Genomic DNA, 13,609 nt, shown 5'->3' with positions numbered 1-13,609 from the left:
CGGGCGGACCCACGGCCAAGTACTTGTTCTTCACCTCCTCCCAGAACCCCTGCAAGAATCTGAACAACTACTTCCAGAAGGCCTGGAAGTCCATGGACCTTCCCGGCTGCCCCACCTTTACCGACGTCCGGACGTCCATTGCCAGTCACGTAAGTGTATTTCGGGTGTTCCGGCGGTCTTCCCTGGCGGCAGCATTGGTTTTGACTTTTCTCTGCCTCTGTCTTTCCAGATCAAGTTCAGCCACACCAACGACGACCGGGTGAAGCTCTCGAAGTTCATGTGCCACGACACGCGGACAGCCGACAAGTTCTATGTGGCCAACTTGACCCCTTCGCAGGCCATGGAGCACCGCAGGCTCTTCGACGCCGCCCTGGAGGGTCCGGAGAGGAGCTCCCCGTCGAAGGAGCCGTCCTCTGGGAAGCGCAAGCGGCCTGCGAAGGGCAAGGGGAAGCGACCGCTTAAGGCAAGAGCTCCCAAGTCCCCGGAAGAGGAGCTCTCGTCGGGCAGCATCACTCCCGAGAGGACTCGCCTGGAGTACCAGGAGTCTGGGACGTCCAGCCCCGAGTCCAGCGACGTAAGTTGGCTTCCTTTGACTGCAGCGTCATAACCGTTTGCAACATCACGTTCGATCGCTCTCCGTGTCTTTGTCTGTGTGTATTTGTTTCACCAGCACGGGGAGGAGGCCTCGGAGAAGGGCGGGTCGGAGGGAGAAGCAGTGGGAGGGTCGGAGGGAGAAGCTGTGGGATCCCCACGAGAGCAGGAGCCACAGGGACCGAGCACCCCCCCAAGGAAGTATCCGGACCGGAGGGGCAAGGCGACGGTGCTGCTGACTCCCTTAAAGTCGCTGGCCTCGAGCCAGAGGCACGTTTCGCCACTAAAGGTGAAGAAGGCCATCTTTTCCCCGAGCTCCACCACGCTTGTCGGCATGAGCCACCGAAAAAAGGCCACCGAGAGAGTAAGGAAGACCATGAAGAACCGGCGACAAGACTTTTTTTTTTGTTCCATCCTGTTCCAGTGTTCGTTTTGTTTGAGTTCCTTTTTCCAGATCCCCGTTTTCGTTGATATTTGACTTTTTTTCTGTATATTTGTTGTTCTAAATAAAGTTGTGTTTGTTGATTGAAATTTTTACTTCTTGTCTGCCTTTTTTCAAGTATTACTGTGACAATAATTCAAACTGAATTAGACATTTTATTAGATTGGTTAAAACTGGTTAAAGGGTTAATTGATCGGATCATGTAATCAAACCATGTGTAATTAATTTGTTATAACACCTATGTCCACAGACAGCGTGCAGGGACCCTGTCAAAAAAATAAAAAACGGGAAGGGCCCACCTGTAACTTATTTGACGGGACCTCTTTAGGCTGTCCGTGGTCAATGCATTAATAGGTCATAATACATCATTATAAATGTAAATCATAGAGTACAGTGCACAGGGAAGACAATCAAACATGTTGGTACACTTTACAGGTCATAATTATGCATAGTTAGCCTTAAAATGACATGTCCATGGACAGCCTACAGGGGCCCTGTCGAATAGGTTACAGGTGGGCACTTCCCACTGTGGGAAAAAATAGGCTGTTCGTGGACAGTGGAATTTGGAGGTTCTGAAGGCTGCAAATCGCTCAGGGGGACCCAAATATTAACGTAAAATTGATATTCAATCATTTTTATGCATTTTTTTCAATCATGACATCAAAATGTAAAACAGCATCCCACCTGTAACTTATTTGACAGGGTCTCTGTAAGTTGTGCGTGGTCAGTGCATCAATAGGTCCCATATTTCATAACTGCACATGATTTATTGCTTAAATCACAGAGTGCAATGCACAGGGAAGGCCTGTGGGGGTCCGTGGTCAATGCATTAATAGGTCATAATTCATAATTGCACATGATTTATTGCTTAAATCACAGAGTGCAATGCACAGGGAAGACAATCCAACATGTTGGTGTACTTTACAGTTCATAATTATGCATAGTTAGCCTTAAAATGACATGTCCACGGACAGCCTACAGGGACCCTGTCAAATAGGTTACAGGTGGGATGCTGTTTTTGACTTAGCCATTTTCAGCGGGTGAATCCCTGTAAAGAATTGGGGATTTCATCACATGTGGTGAAGTCCAGTGAGTAGCTTATTAAGTTACAGGTGGGATGCCAATACATCAAAAGGTCATATTTCATAATTACAGTGCTTTTATGAGGTAAAACCTACTGTACACCACTCAGGGGACACAACACAGCACACTGATGTACATAACAGCCATTAATTATGCATAATTTGCATAAAATTCAACCGTCCACAGACAGCCTATAGGGGACCTGTCAAATAGGTTACAGGTGGGATGCCAATACATCAAAAGGTCATATTTCATAATAAGTGCTTTTATGAGGTAAAACCTACTGTACACCACTCAGGGGACACAACACAGCACACTGATGCACATTACAGACATTGATTATGCACAATTTGCATACAATTCAACTGTCCACAGACAGCCTATAGGGGACCTGTCAAATAGGTCACAGGTGGGATGCTGTTTTTGACCGGGTGTATCTCCGAAACCAAGCCGACTTGGGGCTCCATACTCTGGAGTCAGGGGGGCCCCAAAGGGTACCTCACCAAGCCCCGGAGTATGGACCTCCAAGTCGTCTTGGTTTCCGAGATACACCCGGTCAAAACTGGACAGGAAGTGGCCGTATCTCGGAACCGGAAGGGCCCAGGAGCTCGAGACGGTGGGACCAGAAGGGGCCCTAAGGGCCCTCCTCATGCCCAGAGTTTGGAGCTCCAACTCGGCTTAACTCCCGAGATACGCCCGGTCAGACATAGGGGACTTTTGGACAAAACGGTCGATATCTCGGAAAGGACGAGTCCCAGCGGGTCGTCCTTCGGGGTGGTGAGGGTCCCCTGGGGGCCCTCTCAGACCCCAGAGGCCTGAGCCTCTGGGACCCTTCCTTCTGAATTGCACCCTTTCCTGTTGGCCCCCGTATCTCGGCCTGTGGGGGCGATAGAAGCACGGGCTAGGGCCCGTTGGAGAGGGCCCCTCGGGACTTTACTTTGACCTGAGTTTGGTGTCGCTAGGTGGCCGGGCCCCCGAGTTATAGCCGTTCAAAGTTTGGAGCCCAGCTGTAACTTATTAGACGGGATCTCTCTGTAGGCTTTCTGTGGTCAATGCATTAATAGGTCATAATTCATAATTACAGTGGTTTGATTAGGCAAAACCTACTGTAAATCACACAGGAAACACCATTCAGCTACATGTCAGCTCATAAAAATGATGAATGTGCATAAAAATGCTTTGTCCACGGAAAGCCTATCTGGGTCATGTCAAATAAGTTGCTCCTGGGCGCTTCCTGTTTGACTTGGTCAAATCTCATCTAGAGCCACGAAACTCTGGGGCCCGATTCCGGGGCCCGTGGCGGTCGTCCGTGACGAATCTCGAGGTTCTGCGACCTTTCGACCCCTCTCGGCCCCTGTTTATGTGACGTCCCACGTGCAACTTATTCCATGGGGCTGTTGGTGGCCAATTATCGCGAAAAAAGGTCAGAGGGCCACGGAACTTTAGAACCCGTCCCCGGGGCCCGCGACGAGACGCATGTGTCAGTTTCGGTCCGATCGGGCGTTTCCTTCAAACCGTTTGGCCGAAACACATACTTAGAACCGATCTAGAACCACGAAATTCCGGATCTAGAACCGGGGGGCCCTGGACTACCCCCGTGTCGAATTTGGGGTTGCTGCGACCTTTCGACCCCTTTTGGCCCCTGTTTATGTGACGTCCCACGTGCAACTTATTCCATGGGGCTGTTGGTGGCCAATTAGCGTGAAAAAAGGTCAGAGGGCCACGGAACTCTAGAACCCGTCCCAGGGGCCCGTGGAGGGACGCATACGTCAGTTTCGGCCCGATCGGACCTTTCTGTCACACGTCCACGAAACACCTGTGAAAATGAATGGGATAAGTTGCACGTGTCAGTGGCTCCAGCGCGGCCCCCGGGGGTCCCACGGGCCCCAAACACTGCGTGCCGGTAGTCCTCGGGCCCCCGAACGACATATCAGGAGGACGAGTCACTAGACCTCAGGGATAATTTTTTTGCAACCCTTGTTCAAGTTTCTCTCACAGGCCTCTTGCACTCATAGTGAACTCATAGACTGACATACATTTTTGAGGGGTCAAACTGAAAACACGCTTGGAACCAATCTAGAACCCTGCGACCCGGGATCTAGGACCGGGGGCCCCTGTACTACCGCTGTGTCGAATTTGGGGTCCCTGCGACCTTCCGACCCCACTCGGCCCCTGTTTATGTGACGTCCCACGTGCAACTTATTCTATGGGGCTGTTGGTGGCCAATTAGCGCAAAAAAAGGTCAGAGCGACACGGAACTCTAGAACCCGTCCCCGGGGCCCGTGAAGGCACGCGTGTCAGTTTCGGGCCGATAGGGCGTTTCCTTCAAACCGTTTGGCCGAAACGCATACTTAGAACCGATCTAGAACCACGAAATTCTGGATCTAGAACCGGGGGCCCCTGGACTACCGCCGTGTCGAATTTGGGGTTGCTGCGACCTTCCGACCCCTCTCGGCCCCTGTTCGTTTGACGTCCCACGTGCAACTTATTCCATGGGGCTGTTGGTGGCCAATTAGCGTGAAAAAAGGTCCGAGGGCCACGGGACTCTAGAACCCGTCCCAGGGGCCCGTGGCGGGACGCATACGTCAGTTTCGGGCCGATCGGACCTTTCCGTCCACCCTTCACCGAGCACATGGTCCCATTAATGGTGGCCCTCTTGCACTCATAGAAAGACATATGGCCAAAGTGAAGCAAAGTGAGGAGAATTTTGCACCGCAAAAACACACGCTTGGAACCGATCTAGAGCCCTGCGATCCGGGATCTAGAACCGGGGGCCCCTCGACTACCAGGGTGGCGAATTTGGAGGCGCTGCGACCTTTCGGCCCCCGTATTTCCGCCCGCCCACGTGCAACTTATTCAGTTCAAATTTCACAGGCGCTTCCAGGTCGAGGGGGTCTTTTTTGGCCAAACGAGCAGCTTCGGACGCGGAACTCTGGGGCCCGTCCTGGGGGCCTGTGGCTGGACGTGCGTGTCGATTTTGGGGCAATCGGACCACCGTCCGAGAAAGTACCTGTGAAATCGCATTGAATAGGTTGCACGTGTCACCGGACCTCGTTCGGCCCCTGGAGGTGCTAGGGGCCCAAAACTTCACAGAAAGCTGCGTCGCGCGGCCCCCGACAACATACAGAGAGGGGAACGTCTGCGCGCGCAAGAAAACCACTCGTTGCCCAGTGTCCACAGAACACCTATGAAAATCAATGGGTTAAGTTGTAGGCACTTCGTGGCACTGAGGAAGACTATGGTGAAGTTTAGGTGGTTAGGGGACCCCATAGGCACTCCGTGGCAATGGAGAAGAGGATAGGTGGTTAGGGGCCAAAATAGGCACTTCGTGGTACTGAGGAAGACTACGGTGAAGTTTAGGTGGTTAGGGGACCCCATAGGCACTTCGTGGCTATGGAGAAGAGGATAGGTGGTTAGGGGCCAAAATAGGCACTTCGTGGACGATGAGGAAGACTATGGTGAAGTTTAGGTGGTCAGGGGACCCCATAGGCACTTCGTGGCAATGAAGAAGGGGATAGGTGGTTAGGGGTCAAAATAGGCACTTCGTGGACGACGAGGAAGACTATGGTGAAGTTTAGGTGGTTAGGGGACCCCATAGGCACTTTGTGGCGATGAAGGAGAAAATAGGTGGTTAGGGGTCAAAATAGGCTTTCCCTGGTACTGAGGAGGACTATGGTGAAGAGTAGGTGGTTGGCGGACCCCAAAAGCACTTGGTGGACCCCCACGTAGTGCGCTGGTGCCCCCAGAGGCGTCCACAGAGGGCCTATGTTAATATATGGTAATTCTGGCCACTTTATATGCGATTTTAGAAAACGTCCACGGCACCACTGAAATAGCAGCTCGTGTCGTCCATTTCGAGCATGCGGACCTCGGAGTGTCGGAGCTGACAATGGCAACTTAAATGAATGGGAAAATTCCCACGAACAGCCTAGGTTCCCTTACGCTGCTGCTGTAATGATGGCTCAACCAACTCCTTCATGCTCTGTGTGAGTAAATTGAATAAGTTTTGTTCTTTAAAAATTTTAAGTCTTAATAAATTATACAATATTCTGTTGATAGTAATGAATTCTGTAATTTGAATCCTTTAGTAATGCAGAAGAAACTGTGTCAGGCAACCAACTGGACCTGGTATAAACACGCAACTGCATCACGGACAACATTTTGGTGAAACTTCTACATGTTTCTGATCATTTCCTCATTACTTTCAATCTGCAACTCTCTACCCATGCTCCACAAACCCCCCTACCAGTTACTTTCAGACGAAACCTGCGCTCACTCTCTCCCTCCCATCTTTCCTCTGCTGTGTCATCTCCTCTCCCCTCACCCTCACAATTCTCATCTCTGGATGTTAATACCGCAACAGATACTTTATGCTCCACTTTAACTTCTTCTTTAGACAATATCTGCCCTATCTCCTCCAGGCCAGCATGCACTACTCCCTCTAACCCCTGGTTATCTGAGGTTCTTCGTGAACAACGGACCAAACTCAGGGCAACAGAGAAGAAATGGCGCAAATCAAAAGACACAACAGCACCGCTAACACACAAACACTTTTCAAGACATTTAACTCTCTCTCCTCTGTCCACCTCCACCACCACCCACCTCCTCTTTAACCCTCAGGGGTCTGAGGGGTTTTTGGGGCCCTTGAGAGGTTTTGACATGCCCTGACATTTGTGCTTATTTCAGCTACTTACAACATACCTTTGGCCAACACATAATTATGCTGTATTGCAGCACAAACTCTGCTACAATAATATGTGAGCAAAATGAAAGTAGCATGTTTGCATTTTATAGAAAAAAAATATTATGCGTGGTTAGTAAGTTTTGGGAAAAAAATTGTCACTGCGATGAGCCCATATAACTCATACTGAATAGTTTGGCACAAGACTTTTGAGTTACCATTCTTGTAGGCTAGAATGTTTACTACAAAATTATGTGAAAATCATTCTGATCACTCTTTCACAAAACAACAATATAATGATTTAAACTTTGTAAGTCAGTTTTTGTGCCAGCACTGCTTTATGCGTAGGGGTGTTGATGGCCATGAATATGAATGAGGGGAGACAATAGACACTCCCCCAATGGCTAATGCCCCCATCACGGTGCTGTGAGGCAGAGAGGAGAATCTGAGAATGAGAGGACATTCAAAGGTTTTGTTTTTTAATCTGTTTTTATTGTAATTCCTCTATGTGGAGGGACTAAATGTTGTGCCTTACAAGACCACAGTGCTACAGTACATATATAAACATATAGTACCAGTCAAACGTTTGGACACATTACCATTTTTAATATTTTTGGAAGAAGGCTGCATTTATTTGATAAAAAATACAGAAACAACAGTAATATTGTGAAATATTATTACAATTTAAAATAATGATTTTCTATTTTAATATACTTTAAAATATAATTTATTTATTTGATCAAAGCTGAATTTTCAGCATCCTTACTCCAGTCTTCAGTGTCACATGATCCTTCAGAAATTATTCTAATATCATGATTTAATAATCAGGTATTATCAATGTTGGAAACCGTTGTGCTGCTTAATATTTTTTTTATAACCTGTGATACTTTATTCTGGATTCACTGATTAAAAAGAAAAGCATTTATTCAAAATAGAAATATTTCCTAACAATATAACTTAACACATCCTTTAAAAAAAGAAAGAAAGGTAGTGTATACTGTTACAAACAGACTCATTGGCGAATGTGAGTCAACAGAGGTCACTTGCGGTCCAGTTTCCCGTGCGGGCAGGAATCACGCAGTCTGTGGAACCATGTCAACATCAGGCTCGGTTTTCCATGACAGGGTGGACTTGGACCTGTTGCTTGTTTGCCATGGCTCTCTTCGGGACCGGTGCTTGGACATGTTCATTGTCACATCTGTTGATAACACAATCAAATAAACTGTATTATTATCATTATCAATCACTAATGACCATGGGTTAAAAAAAAGACAACCGTTTTTGTAATTTCACACAAGAATAGGTAGGCCCCACTTGTATATTATGACGATGTAAACACAATTACATTTCATCAGTAAAATATTACGTCTGTGCACTTACTATCATTCGATCGATTATCGTCTCGATTGAGAACTGAACGACACCTGCGTGTCCCTCTGCTGGAGAAGGAGAGCGTGATGCAGACACATTCCTAAAATAATAAAAACAACTGTTAGCATACATTATCCAAAGATGGGCAATTAATGGCCTATATATCTGTTAATGGGCCATAGGACGGAGAAATATCTATTTATGGGCCATAGATGCGTCACCGCGAGCTGTTGATGGCCATATAGACCGCACGCACAGCATTTCAAACATTTACACCTGTATTCACAATCATCTGTGGCAATATTTTAGCAAGATAAGTGTCATAGGCTAATCAAAACCGAACATTTATATATAAAAATATAATGTCTAGTATTTAGACAGTATCACATTTTACCGGAGGCTGAAATATATTTGCACGAAATCATATTTACACCTAAGCAGATATTCGCTACATAAATAAGCTACATTACGCAAAAGTCAGTATTTTTAGCATGATAATCATCATAAGCTAATCAAAACGGAGTGAAATATATATACAAATATGTTTAGAGAGTAATATCACATTGAAACGACCATATACATGAATGTTAGGGATATTGTAAGGGCAATCTTTCCTGTAAGATGTCAAAAGCTAACCAAAACTAAGCAAAATATAGTCTGAAAATTCATATGAGTTCTATATAATCAGAAAAAGAATTATATAACACTAAACAACTTACTCGAACTTGTATCTTCGGCGGGATCAATTCGCTCTTGAAAATGGAGCCGTTCTCCGTCTGATGCGATCTTTCTCTGAGGAAAAGGTGAATTCTTCCTCGCTGTCCATAATCATCTGAAGGACGACTTTACCGGAGAAGCGTGCCATCCTCAAAACGCGATGAACTATCCGTGAATCTGACGAGAAACTGCGTCTTTTCTTGGCAATGATCGGAGGGCGTGTGCGATGCGTATAGATCACCTCAACTATTAGCATGTGAATAGCGCCGGGGGGCGTGGCGGCATCAGCTCATTAAAAATAATGAAGGAAGAATGAAAAACCGTGCCTCTCCTTGGTTTCAAACGGATTACATAAACTAAGAATATATATTTTTTATTATAAATTACTTCATTGAAAAGAAGAGAATTCTAGCTTTATAAAGACAAATCTCTCGTTCCTGAGTGACAAGTATTCGCTGAGTTACAGTTCATTTTCGGACGCGTTTCAGAATGGACTTCACTGACAGAGAGAAGGCAGAACTCGCATCATGTTTATTTTTCTTTATTTGGCGAAAGACACAACACTTTGTTTTTATTCTGAGTATACATAAAAAAAATAGAAACTTAACTGGATCGAATGATGTAAAACACTTAAATGTAAGATCAAAACCAACAGAGTATTTTGAATCTCTTTTGCACTGATAAGAAAAAAAGCGAGCAGATCACGCCGGCGTGATTGCCGACCCCAGGGGGTTAACTGCTGACGATCTTGCTAACTTCTTTACCAACAAAACAACTATCAGCAGTCAGTTCTCAGCTCCACACACACATGAACCCAGTCCAACCCCTTCCACTCCCAAAAACCTTCTCTCCTCCTTCTCTCCACTAACCGAGGAAGAAGCATCTAAACGTCTCCTCTCCAGTCACCCTACGACCTGCCCTCTAGATCCCATCCCCTCACACCTACAAGTCATATCTCCCACACTTCTACCACCACTCACACACATCATCAACTCATCCCTCCACACTGGCACTTTTCCTACAGCATTCAAGCAGGCTCGGGTAACTCCACTGCTTAAGAAACCGACATTAAACACATCACTCTTAGAAAATTATAGACCTGTCTCTCTCCTACCATCCATTGCGAAAACACTTGAACGAGTTGCCTTCAACCAAGTATCATCTTTCCTCACTCTGACCAACCAACTAGATGTAAACCAATCTGGCTTCAAGAAAGGACATTCAACCGAAACTGCATTGCTGTCAGTCACGGAAGCCCTACGGATCGCAAAAGCTGCCTCCAAATCATCAGTTCTCATTCTCGAGGATCTGTCTGCTGCATTCGACACTGTGAATCATCAGATCCTCCTGTCCACCCTCTCATCACTGGGTATCACAGGAACTCCTCTCCACTGGTTTGAGTCCTATCTCACAGGTAGGTCCTTCAAGGTCGCATGGAGAGGTGAGGTATCCAAAGCACATCAACTGACTACAGAGGTTCCTCAGGGCTCAGTTCTTGGACCGCTCCTCTTCTCCATTTACACCACATCACTGGGACCCATCATACAGGCACATGGCTTCTCTTACCACTGCTATGCTGATGACACCCAGCTCTACCTCTCATTTCAACCTGATGATCCCACAGTAGCTGCACGTATCTCAAGCTGCCTGGCGGACATCTCGGCATGGATGAAGGAACATCACCTGCAGCTCAACCTGGCAAAGACTGAGCTTCTCGTCCTCCCTGCCAATCCGTCTCTACAGCACGACTTCACTATTCAGCTAGATTCAACTTTAATCACCCCATCAAGGTCGTTCAGAAACCTTGGAGTAACATTTGATGAGCATCTGACCTTCACAGACCACATCACAAAGACAGATCGATCATGCAGGTTTGCACTGCACAACATCAGGAAGATCAGGCCCTTCCTAACTGAGCATGCAACACAACTTCTCGCCCAGGCCTTGGTTATCTCTAGGCTTGATTACTGCAATGCTCTTCTGGCCGGTCTTCCATCATGTGCAACCAAACCTCTACAAATGATCCAGAATGCTGCAGCCCGTCTTGTCTTCAACGAGCCCAAAAGGGCCCACGTCACTCCTCTGTTCATGTCTCTGCACTGGCTACCACTCGCTGCTCGCATAAAAGTTCAAGGCATTGACGCTTGCTTACAGATCGACCACAGGCTCAGGTCCCTCTTACTTTCACTCGCTCCTACGAGTCTACATCCCTACCTGCGATCGGTCAATGAGCCACGGCTCGTGGTACCATCACAGAGAGCTACAAAATCACTCTCCAGAACATTCTCATTTACGGTTCCATGCTGGTGGAATGATTTCCCTACCCTCGTCCAGAATGCAGATTCCCTAACTACATTCAAAAGACAACTGAAAACTCATCTCTTCCGTGAGCACTTGACATAAAAATAAAATAAAAATTAAAACCTCTTCCTTCAATCCTCCCTTATTTGGCTTATGCTACACTGAGCAATGCCTGAACTTTGTATTTTGAGCACTTCCTGCGTTATTTTTGCCTCTTCACGATGACTCGCTTGCTGTAGTCCTCAGTTGGAAGTCGCTTTGGATAAAAGTGTCTGCTAAATGACTAAATGTAAATGTGTTAAAGTGTATTTATTTAGTGCTATCTTTCATGCAATAACAGACAAGGGTTAGCTTCTGCTACAGATGGTACTCAACCAGAATGCCTATTACCGCCGCGCCAGGCACTGCGGCAAAACTAACGCGGTAAAAATAATCCAGTCGCATTTCAAAGTCATTCGCGAAATGACCGCCAGGTGGCGCAAAGGGACATTGTGCAAAACAGCAGCTATTGCCGTATTTTGAAATGTAAGTGGGGTTAATGTCAATTAACAGATGAAATAGGCTACTATAGAACATTGTTTAGGACAGAAAAATAGAATCATAAGAGACGAGAACAATATAGGCTAGCCTTTATTTCATATTGTAGCCTACGCCTAGACGTCGCTGGGCGACATAAGCCTATTGCTCGTTGGGAGCACCGTGATAATCTTTTTAAATAATAATAATAATAACAAAAATAACAAACAAAATCAAGGTGCAATGAAGCTGATTATTTGTTTACTATTCTATTGAGGAATGAGACGAATGAAGCGCTGCTCTGGAGAATAGAGACTGGAGAAACCGGGCATTTCTCAGTGAGTAAATTCATGGCCGAGTGGTAGAACTTACGTATCGATCATTTGGATGACACGGGTTCGAATCCCGAACATACATTGACTATTGTACATTTTATATTAGCCTGTTAATGCATGTCATAGCCTATTATTAATGCAGACAATCAAACAAACAAAACATTTTTTTATAAAGGATAGCCTTTTTTGGGTTCTAGTCTATAAAGAGTTTGTAAAAACATGGTTTTAAGCAAGGTGCGATTTGCCAGGGGGGACGGGGATTTCCTTCTGGTCTAAACATCCCTGCTTCTGCTGAATTATTTTAATCCCCCCTCCCTCCACAGTAATCAATGCTATAAATTACTTCCCCAATAGACCATTTAAAATATATAAAATAAAGATATGCAACAGGCACGTTTAAACGACAAACAATAAAATCAGAACCAGTTTCAGTTACGTTCATGGTTCCCTTAATGCATGCACGGCTTTCAAAATGTCACAAAGCGTTTTGAGATTATTTTGAATGAAAGATTATTTGAAAATCGTTTCGCCACCAGGGGCCTGTTGCACAAAAGTAGAATTAAGACATCCGGGATAAATGACTCAGCTGAGCTCAATGAAGCCAAAACAAGTGCGTCCAGGCTTAATTGGTTGCACAAAGACCAAGCCAGGATGAGCAGACACGGATTCATTAAGCCAGGTGAAACCAATCCTGGATAGGTGCGCGCTCACGGCTCACTCAAATAGACCCCGCCACAGATCACAGATTAACTGATTTACCATGGCAACTAGAGCCGCGTACTTTTCCCCGTCGGAAGCACAAATCCTCATGGAGGCATACGAGGAGGTAAAAGATATAATTAAGAAGAAAGGCAACACCGCCACAGTGATAAAGCAAAGAGAAAAAGCGTGGCAAAGTATTGCAGACCGCCTGAATGCGTAAGTAGTGCACAATTACACACTCACCGCTCCGCTGAAACATCACAATTACAATTCAAATATTTAATTCACATCTCCAAAAACGCAGTTGTACTGTAATTATGAAACGGTTAAATTTTTAATTGAAATGCACTGCAGATATGAGTGAAATTGTGTAAAGTAACTCCATCACACTGTATAAAGCTATGATAAATTATTATTAAAGCCTTACATTATTATTTAACGTTACTACGCTCAGTACGGTTTAATTGAATAAATAGATGAGCTATAATAATAATCACTTTCATTTATATAGCGCCTTTCAAAGGACCCAAGGTCGGTTGCTCACTGCACTGCAAAAATGTCTTTCTTACTTAGTATCTTTGTCTTGTTTTCAGTAAAAAAAAATATCTAAAAAAAATCTTAAATATTTTCTTGAGCAAAATTACCTAGGAAAATAAGCAAAAAAATCTGCCAGTGAAACAAGAGAACTTTTCTAAAATTAAGTGTTTATGGAAAAAGTAAACTTATTTCAAGAGAATTTTTCTTATTATATTGACAGATTTTTTATTTTTTTGCTTGTTTTAAGCACAAATTTACTTAAAGTTTATATTTTTTGTCTAAACTATAATTATTTTGCTAGGTCATTTAGCAAATCAAGAAAATACATCTTTA

General features: G+C 45.2%; 1 long non-coding RNA gene across 1 annotated transcript in view; it reads left to right on the top strand.

Annotated features, from left to right (window-relative positions):
- The window catches only part of LOC306997308, a 413,102-nt gene that overhangs the window by 12,426 nt on the left and 387,067 nt on the right, over nt 1-13,609 (top strand). The gene's annotated exons all lie outside the window — the stretch shown is intronic.

This window comes from Phoxinus phoxinus (genome assembly GCF_949152265.1).
Source record: "Phoxinus phoxinus genome assembly, chromosome: 4".
Taxonomy (NCBI): domain Eukaryota; kingdom Metazoa; phylum Chordata; class Actinopteri; order Cypriniformes; family Leuciscidae; genus Phoxinus; species Phoxinus phoxinus.
The sequence above is the reverse complement of the archived record's forward strand: the minus strand, read 5'-3'. Positions and strand labels throughout refer to the sequence as shown.